The sequence below is a fragment of the Microcebus murinus genome, chromosome 9, assembly GCF_040939455.1.
Source record: "Microcebus murinus isolate Inina chromosome 9, M.murinus_Inina_mat1.0, whole genome shotgun sequence".
NCBI lineage: Eukaryota > Metazoa > Chordata > Mammalia > Primates > Cheirogaleidae > Microcebus > Microcebus murinus.
Genome location: NC_134112.1, coordinates 13,601,095 through 13,623,950, shown reverse-complemented (window position 1 = coordinate 13,623,950; position 22,856 = coordinate 13,601,095). Strand labels below are relative to the sequence as shown.

General features: G+C 37.2%; 1 protein-coding gene and 1 non-coding gene across 4 annotated transcripts in view; one reads left to right on the top strand and one right to left on the bottom strand.

Moving 5' to 3' along the window:
- SUGCT (succinyl-CoA:glutarate-CoA transferase) overlaps positions 1-22,856 on the top strand; it is a 684,028-nt gene that overhangs the window by 432,784 nt on the left and 228,388 nt on the right. The gene's annotated exons all lie outside the window — the stretch shown is intronic.
- LOC142873219 (small nucleolar RNA SNORD11B) lies at positions 16,369-16,455 on the bottom strand. The gene has a single exon (XR_012921259.1). It is a non-coding gene; the product is annotated as a small nucleolar RNA SNORD11B (small nucleolar RNA).

Genomic DNA, 22,856 nt, shown 5'->3' with positions numbered 1-22,856 from the left:
GAAGAGAAGAGTCAATTGATGTGGCAAACTTCATTGTTGTCTTATTTTAAGAAATTGCCACAGCCACCCCAGCCTTCAGCAGCCATCACCCCTGATCAATCAGCAGCCATCAACATCAAGCCAGGAGCCTCCACCAGGAAAAAATTACAACTTGCTGAAGGATCAGATGACCGTTAGCATATTTTAGCAATGAAGTATTTTTAATGAATATATGTACATTTTTTTAGACATAATGCTATTGCAGACTTAATAGACAACAGTATAGTGTAAACATAACTTTTATATGCACTGGGAAACCATAATATTTGTATGACTTATTTTATTTTGATATTTGCTTTATTGTGGTGGTCTGGATCCAAACCCTTAGTATCTCAGAGGTATGCTTGTATTTCTTCATACAAAATATAGAAAAACCTTGCAAAAAGGCAGAATTTTTAAACTGTGGAGTAGGACATATCAAGTTTACATTAGATGACAACTCTTTGGTTATACTAATATTAAACAATAGGTTTAAACATTTGTCGAAAGTTGGGTTAGATTTTCTTTAAGGTCACTTTCACTCTTGTGAATTGCTGATCACCATAATCTTGGGCTGGACCAGTTTAGCTGTTGATAACCAATGATTCATAGGATAGGGACTGGGTCCCCTTGTTTCTCTCATTCCTTTGTGACAGAGGTGCATATAAAATAATGGTGACTGCTGCTCCTGGATTTGCAGAGTAAAAAATGAGAAACCCTAAGATCATTGGTTGTCTGGAAAACAAATGCATCTTCTCAGATTGACTGTCTGTGTCTGCAGGCCCTGGGCAGAAGGATAGTGGGCATGGCGCATGCAGGGAATGGCTGAAGGAATTACGAAGGTGAATAAGGGAGGTTGGAAACTTTGTACACTATAAATTGCAAGATTGCTAATCTAGGGAGATGCATATGGAATGGAGGACTGTGTGATATTTGGAAAAAAAACTGTAGTAAACTTAGTAGTAAAGTAGTGCCAAGGGCTTTCCAATTTGTTTTTAGATTCTGTATTTGGGTTCTGCCAAGGTTCTGCTGAGGAGGTGCCTACCTCGAGCCAGACAACATTTTGAATATGGTTTTGACTGAGATATTTTGATGTGCACCAAAAAAGCAAGGTAGTAGTAATTCAGTGTTTTGGTTTCTTTTTCCTATGACCAAGAACATAAAGATGGGGTCTTCAACTCATTGCTATTCCTCACTTCTAGGTCTTGAGAATGATGACTGGAGTTCAGGGATGTCTGTTGCCCACATTTATCAGTAATAAACAGTGATTTTTACATTTTGACACATTTGCATCAAAAGGCTCTCTAAAGAGCTAAGTGTATCCTGCTTGGAATTAAGGTCACATATAGCAGCCAGGTGATCAATCTAGAGTAGAGCCTATGAGAAAATCACAGCTCTGGGTCATATTTGGAGTGGCTGGTAGGACAGGAAGGGGAAGAGGATGATTGTGAAGGATATCGCCAGGTAAGAAGGCAGAAATCCGGCAGCGTTGTTAGGAGTTCAGATTCACAGGGGCTGATGTGACCTTGGAATACAAGGCAGGGGGGAGCTGCATACCCAGCCCTGTCCCTGGCCTAGAGCTCATCCGATTCTAGCAGGAGCCCATCTCTCCCTTTTTGTCCTGGTTGAACTATTTCTCTCCCCTGCCTCCCCAAACACATACCTTCCCATGTGCCCAGTGACCAGTGCCAGAAAGGTAAGGATGGTCAGATCATATTATCCTTGGAGGCTGATTTTAGAAGCAGTGGATGGATTTTGTTCGTTATCAGAAAATGAGCACTGGCAAAGCAGAATGGGCAGCACTGTTGCCTCCAAGAGTGGCCTGAATGGTTAGGTTCATGGATAAGAAAGTTTGAGAAACCTCTTCTAAAATAGCAATAAATAGTGTTAATGAGAAGATTTTTTGAGTTTTTAGAAAATCTCAGTATGGTTTTTCAAATAAAATGTTTTGTAAAATCCCAATATATTGTCAGTTCTACCAAATCATCTCTACCATAATTATAAAATATGATCACACCTCCTTTTTATATCCAGTTGTTATGGCAGGAGCCTCTAAATTGCTGGAAATTAGCCCATTTCAAATGTTTGCAATTTAATTAACCACTTGGGCAAGTGAGTTAACCTCCCCATGCCTCAATTCCTTCCTCTATAAAATGGGAAGTCTGAGCCAAACCTTGGCCCAGATTTACCTGCCCTACCATGAAACTCATCCGGAATTATTCATGGTGAGAATGGCCGTTGTTCTCTTCTGGAGAAACCTGTTCTGTCGTAACAGGATTTTAGTTAGATCCTGTGGATCACCAATAAGAAAATCACTTGCATCATTGGTGCATTTCTCAAATCCTACATTTATACATGGTCAATATTAAACAGAACAAAGTACAGCTGCTTTGGTTAAAGTAGAGTGAGAACCTCAAAGCTCCATCTGTTTGGGCCTCCCCAGTCCAACTCAACAGCCCTCAGGCCACTCTGCTACACCTAGAATGAAGATCACATCTTTAAAGCATCACTTCTTTAGTAGTTTAGGAGTAGTTTATTGGCGAAGTATCCTTTTTTCTGTGTCATCATTAAATCATTTTCAATTCAGAGTAGCCACTGGCACTGATAATGAAAGAAGAAATTTTATCAAACATCAAAAGAAAACAGGTCTCTGTAAACTTAACATGCTAAGAAAGAAATCGAAAAATGTAAAGCTTACAATGTGGCAGGTGCTTTAAAATATATCATCTTATATAATATCTGCCACAAGTCTGTCAAAAAACCATTATCTTCCATGTTACAGCTGATGTAAATGGGGCCCCCTAAAAGGTGAAATTATCTGGCCTAGGTCATAATGTGCTGTTAAGTGATGGGTTTGTATGATGATAAAGGCCACATTCTTTCCATTCCCCCCTTTCCATCTGTGGAGGCTTCAGGAAATGTATTGTGTGTCTTTAATTTCTGCTTTAATGTATTATTGTGATCTATTATTGTCATGAGCAGAGAAGTAAGTGAAGTAGAGCCAGTGAACCTTGAAAAGCATTGCATAGAAAGTTGGGAGCTTTTAATCAACAAGTTGAAGGTGATACAGCTGACAACATTTTTGAGGCAGAGGATAAGTCCTTACATTGCTTCTTGGACAGGGGCATGGAAGAAAGAGAAACCAACTCCCTTCATGTTGTGTATCTAGATACACCTCTGTCCTGTTCTCTCTCTCTCAATCTCTCTCTGTCTCTCTCTCTCTGTCTCTCTCTCTCTCTGTCTCTCTCTCTGTCTCTCTGTCTCTGTCTCTCTCTCTCTCTCTCTCTCTCTCTCTCTCTCCCACACACTCACACACAAAGAAGAGCATAATAAAGTTTCGGTGTGAAGTTAGGAACTAGTCACAGCTTTACCACCACCCCCATATTCAAAATCATTTAGCTGTCACAACTTGTTAAAGATCCAATGTGCTAACCAGAACATGGAGATGGTCTTTGCTAACAAATGTTAAAACATAACATGGACTATTTACCCTGTGAGCTGGGTTGAATTTAGATTTCATACCTGTGGTTGATAGCCTATGATCTTAAGGTTATTAGCTTAAGTAATTAATATTCATCAAGAGCTGTTACCTTTTCTCCCCTACAGCTGATTGAAAACATTTCCTATTTAACTGGAATGAGATGCATCTTAAAATAACACTGAATCTTGGACATGTTTAAGAACAAATAGTCACATTCTCATGTAGTGTGAAATCTTCATTTTATTCAGAACATGGCTGACATGTTTATAAGCTAAGTTTCTTTTCAGACCAGAGAATCCCACAGATGTCTCATCTGGGAGGACTTACGAGTTGTGTGACTTACTTTATTGTTATTGTTAATAATAAAATAAACTGTTCAATTTAGAAATCATTTCTTATCCTTTTCATTGCTTTTTGCACATTTCCTTTGTAGATATAAAAGGATCCTTTGTATTTTAATAGTTTATTCATTCATTCCAATAAAAATAGCTAAAAAATAAAATTACAATAGGCATTGGGAGTACACCATGTCCTTGGAAACCACATTGATGATACTTCTATTAAAAGGGACAGATAGGCACAGAAAAAATTCTACAACCACTTTTCTAAATGTATAGAGGTTATTTTAGTAACATTGTATATTGCTGCTGTAATGTGAATTTTCATGTTTTATTTAGGAAATTGGATTCTTTAAATATGCACAGATTATTCCAAGTTGAATACCTAGAAGTTGAAGGAGAACTCTTTAAGATTCTATGAGCTATCTAAGAAAACATAACTCTTCACCTCCATGAATGGGCTGTAAGACAGGTTTGATTTTACATATTGTTTAATGCTTAGGCATGTGTTTCACTAAATTTTGAGGATCCAGTAGATGAGAATGGATGGAGAACTTCTTTCAGCAAATATAGGTGGTGTTAAAATGTTCATTTGCCTTTTGCATTCTCTGCTTTCTTGTCACTTGTCTTCCCTTTTTCCTCCCTTTAGGGGCTCATATAACAGTACATTTAACAGCTTGGTGAAAGTCTTAGTAATTTTCATATTATGCTTATCCATACCTGTGTTAACACATTCTATTATTTAGAATCAAGTGATTTCTATCACTACTGGCAAATTGATGGTTATAAGATTCATGAGGTCAAAGATCCTGTATGTATATTTTCCCCTTAATCTCTGTATTACCAATGTAACCTAGTGCCTACATCCAGCGAATGTTAAATGACTATTTGATAATTGAGAGAAATAATGTTGTCTATTTCTGGATAGAAATACTGAAGCACAGGGGCTTAAGAGACTTCAAAGTTATACCATAGTAGATTGAAGGTAAGAAACTAGATCTCATATCTTTTTGCTATTCTAATTGATTTTTGTTTTCTATCAGACTCTGTTCCTCCAAAAGAAAATCCTTAACTTATAAAACTCTGATTATTAATAGTCAGTTAATTTTTTCTACTTTATCAAATAAAGAATTAGTCTGGCTTGGCTTCCTTACCAAAAGCTGTTGGAGCTGTAATTGTGCAGTTGTTGTATACCTTGAGGTTCTGGTAAGTATTTTTCTAGAATCTTTCAGACTGGATATAGAGATTCTCACAACATCTATGAACAATGTGCATTTTATTCATTTAAACTAAGTCCACAGGAAAACCTGTTTCAGTAAAATATAATTCAATTTATTGTAACAAGTGTGATCTATTTTACAAGCTTGGGGTGCAAATAAGGTCATGTGGTAGTCATCAGTATTGTTTACCAAGTATTTCCAGCTTCCTGACTTTTGGCAACATGGTAGGATTGCACTTTCTGGCTTTCTTATAGTGGGATGGGATGATGCGACTCAATCTGGCCATGGTGCTATGAACAGAGGGTGTATATCATTTCCCAGCCAGAGCATTTTGTGTCCTGTCTGAGACCCTACAGGGCTCTCATTCTCTTTGGTGTGATGGACTGGTAAATGCTTGAGATGGTGGCTTCTTCTTCATCCTTGGTTCCCAAGTGATTGAAAGGAAGGGAGTTCACTACTCACTCACAGTTGACATATAGCATGCAAGAGAAATGAGTGTTTGTTGTTTTAAGCCACTGAGATTTAGGGTTGTTGTAACTGTAACGTAATTTAACCTATCCTAACTGATAGAGGCGATATTTCTTTTATTTTTTCAGCTAATCTTTGGAACCCTTAGATATCATCTGTGCTCTCTATCAGTTTGTAAAAAAGAAAAAAAATACAGTGTTTGATTTTGCCAAAAAAGGTCAGAAAAAAGACTGGAAAGTCTTATTAGTCTACTATTGTCTTTTCTCCATCTATGACACATAGTGTGTGGTTTCTTGTTGACTAAAGTAATAATAGCTTTGTAGGTCCAGATCTCCGCATAGGTCTAAGTAGTGCCACTTGCCAAGATATCAGTGGTTTAAATTCACACTTACATACTTAGCTGTTGCCCAAAGTGCAGCAGTGTGAAGGATAACTGGACCATAGCACTCACTATGCTGAGGCCATACCTCTCTCTTATATATTATCCACAAACTGGTAAGCCTAGGGTAACTTGATTTAGAGATCATAAGAAATCGACTTTTGTTTCTAGAAGGAGTAAGAGAGAATTTTAAAGAAGAAAATCAGTTGGACAATTTGGAGGAAGAGAAAGAAGACTAATAATCAATAAATTTACTTACATTACACAGAATCACATTCATCCAGGAAATCTTGTAAAATTAATTGTGATCTTGTAAATCTTATAAAATTAATCTTGTACCATGGTGGGTCCCTCTCTGTCGGCAGAGCCATGATTCATCAGAGAAATTCTCACAATCTTGGCTACAGAAATATAAGAAATCAATGGCTTGAACCTTGCTCAGGGAGGTGGACATACACGTACACAATTAATTCAGATATATCAACATGCTATGTCATTATGATGGAGGTAGATGTTCTTTTGAAAGGTGAATGGAGGGAGGAGTCATAGAGATGATAATTGACTTGAGCATCCAAATATATGATTTTTTTTCCTAGCTGAAAATTGGAGAAAGGCACTACAGAAAGAAGGGCTGTTTGTGTAGACATGAAAGTGTTCAGGAAACAGTGAATCCAGAGTGGGAAGAGCAAGCAGGGATATGATGGGATAAACATCTGTTGGGATGTATGGGAAGTCAGAAATAACTATAGGATATTATTTCAGAAGACCAGGTTGTAAAGAAATTGATAGAAGATGGTAATGTTGAGCAGTGAGTGACAGCCACCATCCCAAGCACAGCATCTGTGTAGGCAGGGTGCAAATTTCAAAACCTCTCATGTAATACATGACTTTTAGAATTGAGAAGGTTAGAATTGGAAAGAGGAGGCATATTACATCTTCAAAATACTGACAAAGGAATGAGGATTTCTGATGCCATCATCTCTTTTTTTCCCTCCACGATTCTATACATGATGGTGGATGTAAATTTGGAATTGTAAGAGAAACATAAATACCACTCACCTTCCACTTCACTTCCTTCTGAATTAACTACTGATTCTTGTTCCTGTTGCCCTTTTCAGATACCACAGGAAGCAGCTCTATTTTGTGGTCAGACAAGAGAGAGGGGTGAGGTTGAAACCAACACTTCAAGGGAAGCCTCAGAAGTTGGTGCTTGAGCTTTGCTTGCTACCCAACATTATCCCTGCCACAGGATACCACAGGGTTGGGGGAGTTTTATGAGAAGTTTGTGGGTATCTTGGCATTCTCATTAATTAGGAAATTAGATTGTTGGCTATAAATGGCAGGGTAAGGATGTTTTTATTTAAACCTGAGGAAATGAAGCGTAGGAGGGTAGATGATAGCCATGCTTTTTACACCAAATTGCAGTGGTTTAACTTGCCTTTGCTTTGGGGGTCTTATTAACTTTAGCACCAAAGGATGGATTAATTTTGCAAGATTTCCTGGATGAATGTGATTCTGCATAATATAAGTAAATTTATTGATTATTAGTCTTCTTTTTCTTCCTCCAAATTGTCCATCTGATTTTCTTCTTTAAAATTCTCTCTTACTCCTTCTAGAAACAAAATCCAATTGCTTATGATCTCTAAACCAAGTTTCCCTAGGCTTACCAGTTTGTGGATAATACATAAAAATAATAATATCATTTCTACTCACTAGTGTAACTTTGGGCCTCTAGCTCTATTTTTAAGCAGTCCTTTCTTATTTTCCCCACTCTAGTTCCCTTTGCTGGGCTCCAAATTCCAGGGAGTCAAGTTGGGGCAGTGCCTTACATGGTTGCCAGGTCCAACTGTATGAATACTGATGTCAGCATCCAAAGAGACGGCATTAGGTACTCTTGATGCTCTTCCAAAGCATCCATGTGATGCTGAGCTCCCTAAACTGGGTTCCACACAAGTAAGGAGAATGGCTTTTTTGCTCTTTGCAGTTGTACTTTGCCTCATGAGCCCTGGACCAATATTCTTTGTGCCTGTCAGCTTTACCTACAGTTCTTTCTATGGGACAGGTAGGAGGACCCATACCTGCAGTAGTAAGCAGTCTGTTCTGCCTGTCACAGTCTCTTCCTGGATGTACCTGCAAAACGATTTTATTATTATTTCAGGAAACTTCCCCGAAACAAACAAATAAGAGTAAAAACTTCCAATAACAAAATAAAACCCAGAGTCAGAGTTCTTATCCACCCATTTGTGAGGGGTGCATAAATCCCAATTTAGACTCAAGCCAGATCCCTGCACATCTAAGAAAAGTCACTTCATGCAAGTCTTCTTTTAAAACCAAACCCAAGAGGATGTGCTGAAAATCCTTCCACCAGAATCCCACACATCATTGTTGCTAGATGAATGGACTCTCAGGGCTGTTACCACATCGTTTGCACAGTGTCATTTTGTAAATGTTGCAAGTTTTATGAGAGAACCTCTGTGCATCTGCTTAATCTCCAGGGATTTCACATCAGTTTGGGGGATAAAGTTGTGACAAGTCTTGTTCATTTTTCTTTGATGGCAGACATGGGAGACTAGGTACTTGACTTCCTATATGATTCAAAAAAATCAAGCCTCAAATACCTTAGGGAAGAAATCATTAAAATCAGAGTAAACCATTTTTCTTTCGTTGGTCAAGGGGACATATAAATTCAGAATTTCTAAAGAGTTGAGGTAGAGTTGTTTTTCTCATAAGCCTTGTGAATTAGGTTCAATTGAATAAGTATTCGTTTTGTGTAAAGGAAGAAGCTATGTCTCTGGAGTGAGGATGGTGCTCAGAGTCCTGACTAGAGACAATTTTGTTTTATTTTAAAGCTATCTTTACTTTGATATGGAGGATTTCAAGAACTTTTTAAGATACTTATATTCACTCTGTTCCAATATTTTTTGGTCAAAACATGAAATGTACCACTGTCATTCTAATACAGCGACAATAATGGAGTACCATGACTCTGAGGCCAGTTCTAGAAAGGAACAGAGAAAGGGAATATGTTTTTTAAGTTGCATATGTACATGAAATTCAGAACTGCTTGTGAAAGTAGGCAAACTAATACATCCAAGCCATTCTTAGGGTCCTGCACATAGATGATCAAAAAGAATTTCCTTAGCACATAGCTTCCAGGGTAATAATTAGATAAGGTGGGAAGATGTAATTTGACATCTGGGTGTACACTCTAACAAATTCCTGTTATTCCAGCTTATCTTATGTCTTGTGTTGACCTAAAGTTCCTAACTCATTTGATCAGCAAAGTGAGAGATTTGGGGCCTGCAGATACCAGGTTCCACTGTGTATTGTAACTATCAAGCACACATGTCCTTGCCACAGATCTTTAAGGTGCTAGTGTATCGGATTTCTGAGTGATAAAATAACACTGTGTAGAAACATTATCTGCAGGTTTTGAGTCTGTTATGGAAATGGTTACATGAACCACAAAAAACCCAGGCTTTATGTTGTGGTTCATTAACATGAAATTCCATGATGTAGAGTATCACAGTAAATTTACTCTTCCCTCTTCCAGTATTTGATAATAGCAGCCTTGCTGCAGAAAGCCCAGCCCTCTAAAATATAACACAAAATTAGATCTAAAACCTTCAAATGACTAAATTAAAAGTGTATCTAAAAATCCAGATTAGCCTTTGCCTGATAGTTTTCATTTTAAAGCACTCAACATTTCCAATTAGAAATTATTCCCTTAGCCTTTTATAGACATACTCTTTCAATTTTGTACTGAAACTAAAATGTTAATTTATTTCATTATTTTGGAGTCCTCTTCATATAACAGTACTTAGAGTTTTAAACATAGTTTCACTTCTAAAAATCTCAGCTCAACCTTCATGAGCGAAATAGATTTCCTTCCTCTTCCAATTCTGTCTGCAGTAATGTAGGGTCAGATCATAGGTCTACCCTCAAACCACAGTTATATACTTATTCAGGCCATAGGGAAGAACAAATAAACAAACACAAAAACTGGAGTTCCTGAAGCAATAGGAAGTCATAATGCACTCATGAGAACCTTCTGGAACTGTTTCCTTCCCATCTAAAATTTTTTTTTTTTTATTGGTCATCCATTCTAATTGTTTCTAGGTGTACTGTATACTATCACTCCCTTCCATGGGATTAGCAATCCCATCCTAGACATTATGTATAGTAGCCCCAGCATCCTTCAACAGGATGGTGCTCTTAGGATTTACCCACTTGCTTCTAGAAATGGTAGAAATCTCCTAAACACTCTTGGGTGGCTGCTTTTCAGGCCTACAATAATCACAAGATTTTGGAGCATGAGACCTGGGATAGTTGTTCTAAGCATAAATTGGTCTGAAGAGAACAGAACTTTCATCTGAGCTTCTGTGGAATTTAAGTTCTAAGAGGAATTAGATACTTTTTTTTTCATTTATAGTTAATCTGTAGTTTGGTGCTAATGTATTTTAAGGAATATCTACTCTCTATTTTTAGGAGAAATACAAGCTAAGATTATAGAAAAAAATGTTGACTTAAATTGGATTTTCCTAAATTCAAATTATGTTTATGCTTAGGGAATTGGATATTAGAGACTAAAAAGGTTTAGATGCATAGGAATATATATTACAAATCCATAATGATAACAAAAAGTATCTTTTTATTGGCATTTTTATTTGACCAATATTAACCATAAAACAGAAAACAAGTGTTTTCTTCTCTATTTGATTTGAAGTAGTCTATGAGTGTCTGGAAGACAGAGATTGCTTCTTATTGCTCTCATTGTTCCCAACTGAATCTAGTACAATGGATTAAACATAGTAGCTGTTCCATAATTGTTTATGAAATTAAATTAAGCTCCTATATGATGAATAGTACTTTTATGACTGGAAAGTAGGATAGCAAGTCAAGTCACTTGAGATTGTACTCTGGATTTAGATGGTTCTAGGCTTTGTGGTCTGCATGAATGGTGGCCTTTAGGTTGTTCAGGGCATGGGACCCTTGGTCTGGGGTAAAGCAAGTGGGCTAGAAATGGAAGAAATTCTTCCTTTTTGCTTGGTATGTTTTTCAAAAATAAATTAGTGATCTTGCTATGCCCTATCATAATTAGTGAGCATGAAATTTAATTTGACATTTCATATTTGATATGTATAAGCTTGCCCCACTATCTTCTATTTCTAGAGTCATCTTCCCAACATGCAGATCTGCTTATGTTATTCCCCTGTTCCTCAGGAGCTTCTCATGGCCTAGAGATATAGGTCACACCTATTAGCACTGTTAATAATGAGTTACACTGAGCTTCATCTTTTATGACCCCCACCCCTACTTTGCTGTCCAGCCATCCAGAAGCACCCACAGTTTTTCACTAATCATTCTTTATGCTGCATCTAGACTCTTACATAGAAGAGAGAGAAGTTCCTCAATGTAGGGGTAAAATTCTATGCAGGCTTCTCATATCTCTGCTTGGGGTATATTTTGAAGGAAAATGACAATATTTTGTGTCATCTTTCCGAGTGTTAACCAGAGGCTCTTGTCATCTCCTCCCTCCCAACAGGTTTTGGGGTTAACATAGAGAACAGACAAACAATCTCCCCAAAGGGCTGTGATGTACATTTGCTTTCCTCAGAAAAATCATAGAGAGCGAACTTGTAGAGTTCCATGAGTGTTACGTGAAGCTGTTTGGTTTATTTTTTATTTCGCCTTGCTTCATCCATGGTCCTTACTCTTAAATTGAGCAACAGAGGCATCTGTCTTTAGAAGGTGAGAAAATGTCATGTTTCCTCTCCTCTTCTACTAGGTACCCCTCATAAAATGTTAATAATGTATTTAGGTGAAGGACTTTACCCCATTGAGCCTTTTAATAACCTGGTGATCTTAATGCTACACTTCTGATGCTTAAAGTATCTAAACCAAATCAGTAAGGGTGGAAAATCATTTTCATTCAAGTTGGGGAGAGGCACATACTGAAAACTTCTCCCTCTTTTGTTTCTTTATTCACTCATAGAGGGTAGGAGTCAGAATCTATGCTATAAGCAGTTTTGGATGCTTTCTGTAGCTGTAATGTCAAGTAGGAGGGAGTTAAAAATTTCCTTTTCCAAGAAATTATCACACTCCTGAGTGAACAGCCTCACCTTTGCCCTCTCCCTATTTGCTCCAAAACTGGTGTGCCTGGGATCTGGAAGCTCACTAACACCTCATTGTGAGTGGAAAGAACAGAACAGAGCGCCAGGGAGCAGGCAAGGACAGGAGGTCAGTGCGCTGACCCAGACTCAGAGGCTTGGGTTTGTTGAACAACTTCTCCCAGTTCCTCCAGTCTTGGTGGCCCGGGTTGCGCGGTACTGGGGGCTGTGCGCCCTCTGCTGGGCAGAGCAATACATGCCGCCGCCTCATTGCGCCTGGCCTAGTGAATTTCAAGCTTTTGCTAACACAGGGGCAGATTTTCCTGGCAGGGGTGATACTCTGCCAGTGCTAAGATGACGGTGATGAAAATATGGCCTTGAGTTGTTTAGGGAAATTTTAAGTGAAGTCTGAAGAAACAAACGGGAAGAACCCATTTTATGCTCTACTCCAGTCAACTTCATAGCCACCCATTTTCTTTCAGTGTGGAATGTGGCTTTAAACTTATGCTAATGACATTCCTTCAATCCAATAGTACAACACAACAGAGTATATGTCTTCGTGTTCGCAGTAAATGGAAGCGCACAAAGAATTACCTAGTAACTCACACTTTCTGTTTAAAATATGCCACATTTTGGTGGGTTGTGGTAGACGATTTGGCATATGCTTTTCTTTATGTTTAACATAGCTCTTTCTGAAATCAAAGCTGGAAAATGTATTTGAATTTCATGCATTCATATTTTTAGTCATTCAACAAACATTAATGGGCACCTGCTATTATATACTCAGCATTGGGTAGGGTTGTGTAGAGCAGTAGGGAATGGAAGAGAAAAGAGAATACCTATAATCTTGAGAAACTCAGTCTAGAGAAGGACTTGAAATGCATTAATAAAGAAATGCATAAATTGTTGGGGAAACATAGAGGTGGGAATAACAACAGTATGAAAGAGCAGACATTAGGATCTGCTTTGTAGGGTGGTGAGAGGGAGATATTGAAAGATGTTTGTGTATTTGCCAGTTAGAGAAGGTGGGGCATGGTACACAGTAGGTAGTGGAGAGAAGAAATGATGTGTGTGTGTGTGTGTGTGTGTGTGTGTGTGTGTCTTTCAGGGTCTTTTGAGAGGCTGGAGCCCCAGAAATGGAGCGTGTTGAGAGGTGAGGCTGGAGTGGTAGACTAGAGCCAGATTGTGAAGAGCCTTGAGCAAATTGGATGGTATCCACTCGGAGAAGGGAAGTCACTGAAGGCCTGTAGTCAGGAGAGTGTGATGACTGCTTTCCATTTTAGAAATCTCCCTCAGGAAGGTAGAGGATGGATAGAGGGTGGGGGAATGTCAAAAATAGCAACAGGAAGCTATTTAGTTTCTATTGGAGCAGAAAAAACAAAAGAAGATGGGCAATAAAGGTGACGATCCTGGAAAAAGGATTAAGTGAAAAACTTTTTAAGAGGTGGAAAGTGATTGGATGTGGAGGGTGAGGAAGAGGGAAGAATAGAGGAAGACTTTAAGTGTGGATGACAATGGTACCAGGGCGAGCAGAGAAAGGTTTGGTGCCCCAGTCATGAGTTGCACTCTGGGTATGTCGATCTGAGACGACTGTATGTAAGGATACCCCCTAAACAGATGGAGATAGGGGTCTTGAGCTCCGAGAGAGGAAACCGCAGAAGGGGGAGCTTTGGGATTCACTGGCTTGGAGCCTGAGGAATCAGTGAGAGTGTCCAGAAAGAGTTGCTGTGTGGACAGAGAGGGGGATAGAGGTAAAAATGGAGCGTCTCATGCTTCTCTTTTACTTTGTAGAGTAAGGTGACAATTTCATTAACTGCTTTTTAAGTACTAAATGATGTTGAGGATTTGAGTAACAATTTTGTCTTAATGAGAAACCTATTGAAAAGTAAGTGTTTCAAAAAAATTTTTAGTCTTACATGATCAGGTCTTTATCATGGAACCTGTCATCTTTAACATCTTGGATTTAATGTCAACCAATGTAAGCTTTCAAAAAGTCATATTAAATCAGAAGTGACTTAAAAATAAACTCTAGATGAACCTGATCTATTCAAGCTAAAGGATTAAGTTATATGCATGATAGAGCATCAAAGATTGAGTCCCTTTTGGGTGGGCGTTGGAATTGGAAAATGGAGGAAGATTTAGTTTGTTTTGCTCTCAAGAAGGAATCAACATTTATTTATATATATATATATTTTTTATGTGTATAACTGGATCTGAAAAATGCCTAAAATTCTAACCTTTTAATAAGGAGGGAGGAATTTAAAGAGCATGTTGTAAAATCTTATGTTTTATAGATGAGGAATCTGTACAATAAGTTTGAGAAACATTGACGGTTATTTTTTATGCCTTTTTGGAGGCTCATAATTCACATTGTCAAACTCAAGGCTCTGAGAAGTTCTGCAGGAAAGAAAATACTGATTTTGTTTAACAGAGCATTTCCCAGTTTTATATGATGACCAACCCAATATTTCCCAGAGTTTGAGTAATGGTACTTTAAAACTTTCCTTTATAATTAAATGGAGCAATAAAGACTTCAAGCTCTTAGCCACAAAGCTCAGTGTAGTTAGTAAACATTTATTGAGCCCTTGATATTAAAGGTACCATGTTAGGTCCTAAGGGCCTAAAGATTATTCATAAAATAATAATAATAACAACAATAATAGTAGCTAAACCTTTTTGAGTGCATACTAAGTGCCAGGAAATTTGCTAAGTCTTTTATGCATAGTATTTACCATCTCATTGAATTTTCACAACTGTGAGAATAGAGATGAGAAAATTACGGCCCAGAGAGGTGAAGTGATTTTCATAAAGTCATAGGCCTAGTGAATTATAGAACTGTGTTCAAATGTAATCTCTACTTGATACCACTGTTCATGATCTTAACTACTACAGCACTGTCCTTGGAGAATTTCTGGCCTAAATAATGTCCATAAACATTCCTAGGATGGACTGCAGGTATTTTGACTTGAGTATCTTCCACCCATGATTTCTAATATTAATCTCTCGTATTCTGCATTACCCTTAAAAGTCTTCCTAATTAATAACCAGGGTAGCCCCCTTTCCTTTTGAATACGAAGCTCTTGGTATCAAATAGCCCTTTGTTGGGATGTAGTATCTCATTTCTTCCCCATTACATAATGTAACATACATGAATTAGATTAGGATATAGCTAATTTGCAACTTTCTTGTATGGTTTCTGAATGTTCCTTTTTCATTTATTTAAGTGGGAAAAATGAGCACTGTATTTTAAATTTTCTTTATACACTCTAGGCAATACTTAAACATTTAACTCTTAGCAATTTGTGTTTTTAATGGAATAGGGTTTTCCTTTTGAGTCATTTTCATAGAGTAACTTTGGTTGTCCAAACATACTCTGAAATACGTTGGGGATTATGGTTTCAACACATGTAAGCCTAAGGCCAAAGTATGAGTAACACATGATATTTTGTTACATTTCATGAACAAACCACTGTTTTGTGGTATAATACAAAACATAACTAAGTAGTTTAGATCGCTATCAGGCATTACAAGGTTAGGTTTTCAATTTATGTGATTACTCAAAGCTCATTAGAAGTATATTCTCTATCTCTAGGGAATGCAGCCTAGAAAATTAGGGTTTCCCTTACAAATAATGGTATATTTTTAGTCCATGTATTATATTTTTAGTTTTATCTCAATTATATCCTTTTGTACTTTCAGTACAATAGTTGAATTCATAAAATAAACTTACAAAAGCTGTTACCAACGAAGCCAAAAAGGGTAAAAACAAAAGAAAAGAAAGAGAAGACATTGTTGTTATTTATTAACTTAAGCTCTGTCTTCAGAATGTCACAGACACTCTATCAATGAAACCAATATTGAAAATTGTACTTTTTAGAGCAAACCAACTGTGATGTGGTAGAAAAGCTCTGAGTTGTAGTTCTGTGTATAGCATATAACAGAAAAGATAGTTTGCCTTTCTGAGTTTTTGGTTTGCTCTCTTAGAAAATGCAGCTAGTATCACATGCCTTCCTATGTGAATGTTCTTTGGAGGTATGTTAGGAATAACATGAACTTTGTAATTACATGTATATGGGGATACATTCTCTTGCTGGCTCTGTGATCTTGAGTACATTATTTAACCTCTTTGAGCCCTAGTTTCCTCATCTGTAGCACAATGATAATGAGTGCCTACATGATTGGATTATTGTGGAGATTAACTTAGGTAATGTACATAGGTACTAGAGACCAGGATGGGTGCAGGTAGCTTCTCACTGCATGCTAAGGTTCTTTCAGTTCTTCTTTACAATAGAAATATTATCCTCACTATATTCTTTCATACACTATTTCTTTTTTTTTTTTTTTTTTTTTATCAAGATGGCATCAGATGAGGTAGTGACTGAACACCCTCATATTTATGTTATCAGGTGAACAATAAGTGTAAAAATCATCATTGCCATATACACTATTTCTTAACTTTTATTTATACATGACTACTTCTAGAGTTGCACTTAAAACTCTTAATAAATAACAGAAAACAATAAATGTGGATTGTGACAATGTATCTGATACCTGAAGGATTGAGTCTGATTCAATCCAGGACACATTTACTGAGCTTTTGCCATGCAGAATACATTGGACTAACAAATGAAGGCTGATTTCCTTCTGAATCCTTGATACGTCCACATTTCAAAATGCTTGTGTTTTTGTTTTTTTAAAATTTTTTTAAACAAAACAAGACTACATTATTGTCAATACAAGGGCCATTATTTGGCAATAACCCATTTCTTTGGTTTAAAATTGAACATTGGCCATATTTTTAAAACTGAAATATCATCTTGTCTGCAGGGCCTCCCTTCCTTCTGGAAAGTCTGGGGGCCTCAGGGAAAAGGGCAGCAGGCTGTTGCTCTGCAAGAGGCATGTGTGAAAGAAACATCACGCAGCATCAACATGTAAGTCTTAAGTAGATGCACATTCATTGAAATATTTTTACATGTAATTTTTGAACAATCATTTAAATCTGGCTGTATATGTGCAGTCCTTGAACTTTAATTCTTGGAGACCTTTTCTCTTCTTGCTTTGACCATCAGGAAGCTTAACATTGAATCTGTGGCCCAGCGATGTTAACTTTGTGATACTTTAGCTTGGGTCTTATTTTTCTTGGCCCCAAATTTTGTAACGTGTCCTTTATTGTATTGTCTATTAGTGATCTCATAAACTTTGTTGAGTGGGGAGAAACATTAATATAACAAATAAATAAGTAGGAAAAATATTCTAGGAAAACCTTTTGCTAGAAGACAGCCTAGTTTGCAAAGGTGTCAGACATTTGAGTTGTAACGGGCAAGAAAAACATGGTTCCACTTACACCTCATCTGCTCTGCCTCCGTAACTGCGTTTGTTTTGGCAAAGCCAAATGGAGTGTTTGGAAACGGGGTATTCTGAGAAGAGACCAGCAAATCCTCGTGATTCTGGACTGCCCTTGGGATCAGAGTGCTGGTTTGAACAATAATCCTGATTTTTAACAGCTTATTATGTGTGGTTCCACTTTGGGCCAAGGGGATTTAGTCGTGCTCATGACTTCGAATTCTATCGTGAACTTCGGTCTTGTCTTGTATCAGTGTAAGATTAATTATATTAATTCTCAAAGCAACTGAGTGTGTGTCAGAGTTTCCATCTGAATCAACACTCCTCCTCTCATCCAGAACCCAGGGCTGGGGAGGCTGGGCAAAGTGGAATTTGGGTAAAAACATGCATTGTAGACATGTCCCCTGAGCATATTTTGTTCTGATGCAAGGCCTTGACTGACCACTGTTGACAGTACGAGTGAGCACCTTCTTGTGCATTTGCTATACATTTCCTGGCTCTCTCATACATTTTTATAGTCAGGGAACATCAGAGTTAGCAATAAAACTCCAGAATGACCATCTGCTTTGAGGTATAATTCCTTTTCCAACATTGAAAATGAAGAGGCTATTAGGCTATGAGTCTGTAAACAATCAGTCATTCCCTTCTTCAAAGTAAAACAAATTAACATAACTTATTGGTAAATTCAGTTTTCTTTAAAGTGCCATTTATATCCCCATGCTGTACCATAATGGTTAGTAATGACTCATTAGAAATAATACCCTAGGAAGTTTTCCATTTTAGATCATTGATGGTGGGATATGATTGAAAGAGGAGCAAAACATACTGGATGTCCTTTCACAAACTTTAGGAAATAGGGTTATTGGATCTTCATGTGAAGTGTTGGTTTTATTGTAAATCAAATGCTATCCCTACATCACATGTGCCCCATTTCTTCTTTTGGGGCAAAAATTCTATGAGAAAAATCACAAGATATATGAGTTACATAGTAGAATTGCATAGTAGTACTAGTAGTAGTGGTCGTCGTTGTAACGATACTACTACTACTACTAATAGCTAACTTTTGGTGAATATCTGCCAAGCTTTTTTCTAAGCACATTGGACATATAAGCTCACTTAAAGTTCATTATCCTATAAGGCAAACATTTATTATCTCTATTTTACAATCCTATAAAGGCAGGCATTTTTATTATCCTCATTTTATAGGTGAAGAAATTAAGGCACAGACAGGGTAGAGAAGTTGCCCAAGGTCACACAGCCATTAAGCAGTAAAATCAATCTTCTGATATGGGTAGCCTGTGTGCAGAACTGCAGCTTGAACCACTATCACAGAGCTGCCTCCTAGTCATTTTTTATTGTTAATATTTTATAAATTTATGTCACATTAAAGCACTGTTGGAGATCTAAATCATTGTTGGTCCCCACCCCACCTTTTTAAAACATACCACTGATTAGTAACAGCATTCTAAACTTACAATAATGATCTTAACAATGTGTTATGAAGTTTATGTGTGTGTGCATGATGTGTCTGGTGGTTAACATTTATTGAGAGGCTATGTGAGGCATAGTTCAAAGTTCTTTACATGCATTAAAACATTTGACACTACTATTATTTAGGTAATATTGGGGTAATAACAATACCTTCTTGATAGGTTGTTGTGAGAATTAAATATGTACATACATACAAAGTGCTCTGGAATGCATGGCATATAGTAAATGTTCAATAAATGCTGGTTATGATCCTTACAGCTGGGGAGACTGAGGCTTTAGTGAGTTTGAATACTTGCTCACAGGCCCTCATCTGTTCAGAAGCAGAGCAAGGCTTTGAACTGAGATACTCCCTCACTAGAACCCACACTCAACCATCACACCAGCAAGAAAAATCAAGACCTATCTCTTTACTCGTTTATTTTGCTAAGCTAAAGCTTTTGTTGTGCTTATGAGAAGCAGCATGGTATCAAAGTTAAGAGGACAGGGTCTGGAGTTAGCCTGCCTACATTGGAATGTCATCTTTATCCCTGGATAGCTGTGCAACCTTGGAAAATTTACCTGAAGTCTCTGTGCCTTGGGCTTCTCATCTGTATAATGGGGATGATTATAGTTTATATCTCACAGTGTGACTATGAGGATTCATGAGAAAAACTTATCCAAAGCTCTTAGTATACTGTCTGACATATGGTAGCACTCAAGTAAGATTAGCTAACATTATCATGATTATTAGGAATAAAATCGCATTTGCCTTTCATAAGTATATTTTACATTTTAAAGTCACAGATTGAATCCTGGGAGCCAAATTCAACAAATACACTTATAGACTATACCACACTGCCTCCGAGAGTCTGTGCTTGTGAAGCCTCTTACACTGAAAGTCAGGGTGTGGGCTATCGTAACAGGGCTTTGGGTGGGGTGAGTCTAAGTCAGGCTGCTTATACAACTAGGGTAGCTAAATGGTACACTGGGTGAAAATGCCCTAAATGATCTGCATTTATTTTGGGCAGTTAGAAACTGTGTTCAGACAGTTCATTCCCTGGTTATGTGGGGAGTTAGAATTCATATAGCTCCATCGTGTCATGACTTTCTTTTCCAGAGCTGGGACAGGTGGGGAAGAGAGAGACAAAAAGCATTTTGCTTTCTTCAGCACTATTCTTTTATTTTTGAAAGACAAGCACTTTCTGGGGGATGGGCACACTTGTAGCTCTGACTTGGGCTGTGCAAAGGCAATATATGTAACCAAAGTGTTTGTACCCCTGTAATATTGTGAAATTAAAAAAGCAAAGAAAGATAAGCTCAAATGGTGTAGTCTTCTTACAGCAGCTGACCATGCACACATTTGCTTTTCCCTCCCAGTCATATGCACCCAGTATTTCTAACTAGCACAGTAATGAATGCTATGCGTTATAGTTTGAATTTTACTAACTTTTAAGTTGTTCCTGTAGGGTTTTGCATGTCTTATCTGTGCTAATTCATATGTGTATGATTTTTATTCTCCACTCTCTGAAAGCCTACAGTTTCATTTAGGGAATTACCCCAGGGAAGGGGAAAATGATAAACAAAAAAGCCATAAACAACCCCAAGGCTGTGTTTGTTTCAAAACCCACTCTATTTTCCAGTTGACTTTGAGGGATGTTGCTTCATTTTCCTTGCTTTTCCTAAATTTTGTTGAGTTCTTCATGTCAAGAAGATGACACATGTTCCCATGTGGCTACAGCAGACTTCCCCAGTTTGTTTTGTACAAGGCAGGTCAGAGGACCTTAATACATGCTCTGCTAAAAACATGGACTGTTTTACATTAGCTTGGGAAGCACTGGCGTATACAATGTAAGCAGGCTTCTTTTCTGCTGAACTCGGAGAATCCTTTACTGACCCAATATATCTCCAAGAGAAGACGATCATGTATGCTGTGTTTATTTGACTGTGGCATCTTTATTTCTTGCAGCATCTCATGGAGGAGTTAGTGTCTGAGGGCCATGCTTTCAGAAATGTTAGTTTAAACGGTAGTCATTGTTATAGATGAAACTAGTTAGAGAAAGGTGCCCCGGCTTAATTAACTGTGCTATTATTTTTAAAGATTGAATAAGGTCATACCACAGTTTATTAAAAACAAAACCAAAAATCTTGAATTCAGAACTTGCTGGAGTGTTTTCCCCTGTATTAAAATAAGGAAAAGAGGAAAATGATAAAAAATGGAAACATAGAATTTATTTAAAAATATACTTCTAATTATGTACTGAATCTGCCACAAATTTAATCTGATAGTATACATATTCCATCTATAGTCAAGATGGATGAAAGATAGCACAGGGCACTGCAATTGTCAAAGATGTTCTTTTTTTTTTAATAAAAGAAAGTAACAGTGCAATATAGATAAACTATTTTTTTAAATATATAATAGAGATTACAATGTTCTCTGGACATCCCCAGCTACCTAGAAAACCATTTTTCCAGAACCTCACAATCTCAGTATATGAAATGATTTATTGTGATGATATTTTAATTCATGCCCTTTAATTCTCAAGTAGGAAGAAATTAATTTTGCTATTCAGGTCTGAGGGATCTAGAAGGATACTGAACAGAAAATCAGAAGGCTTTGGTGACTTTGTTTAATTCAGGCCCCACTGAGCACCATGCCTAGTGCTGAAAAGGTACCTGATACATGTTTGTGAAATGGATTTTATCTGCCCGAACTTTAATTTCTCATCTTCTGCTCAGTAAAGAAGTTTGGCAGAATATATGGCCTCATAGCTTCTTTTGGGCACAGTAAATGTGGATTCCATGGTATATTGTATTTCTTAGATTGTTTAGGGAAGACATAAGAATAATTTGGTAGCAAATGCAGTTTTCAGCTTTATGTATATAATAACAAGACCAAGTATAAGCTTTAATTTTAAGGATTGGGTCTTCCTCTCTACTTCAACGTCTTCCTCTCGCTTGCATATGCCATGCTTTCATATGGGACAAACACACTTTCTTCACTGAATAGAAAGTATAACAAACTACTATTGATTGTGATAGAGAAGAGTTTGCTTTCAATTCTTATACACACCTACACCATTTAAAATGTTTAATACCATTAGGACTTACTTAATGCACTTACCTCTTGTAAACATTACCAGTTTCCTTTACCTCAAAGATCTCTATATTTTTGATTTCAGAACTGCTACCTAAAATGTCAAAAATATAATAAATATATGACTGGAGAATGGAATTTATATTATTGAATGCCTATTAGGTGCCAGATACTATACAATTATATTTACATATGTCATCTTCTTTATTCTTTAGGTATGATATATCAGTTTTATATGTGAGAAAATCAAGGCTAAATAAAGTTCAAATAACCTGCTCAAGATTCATGACCTAGTAAATGATGGGATGGGAATACAAACCTAGTCATCCTCAGAGAAAAAGAAAAATATTTGGGGGAATAAGTAGTCCACTTGATGTGTGTTGTGGAATGAATGAGTGAGACACGGTGGCAGTGTGCTAAGAGCCTGTTGTCTCTTGCTCAGGGGGAAGGCCAGCTGGGTAGGGGTCTGCAGTAGGATTAGGATGTGAACCCCCTTCCCACCTTGCCCTCTGAGGGGAGCTGGAGCCTTCAGGTGACATTCCATTCTGAATGATAGGGGCTTGGGGACAACACATTTAGCAGGATACTTGTATAAACATTGGTTATACTGGCAAAGTCTAGATTTTCCCATTTGCATATAAATGAATCCAAATATTCAATAAATGTTTGCAATTCAAATATGAAAAGGCTATCTTTAGTGGACTATAGATCAAACATAATTATGACTTCTTTCATACCACGCTATAAGGCAAATGAATATTGTCTATTTTTTAACCTATACTCTATTTATTAAACTTTTAATTTTTTCTTGTTTAATATTTGAAAAAAAATCCAAAGACATTTGCCTCTATTTCTCACTATTTTGAAGAAATCATTCCTAAAGACTGGAATCATGTCTTTAAAGGATGGATGAGCACCATTTTAATGTCTAG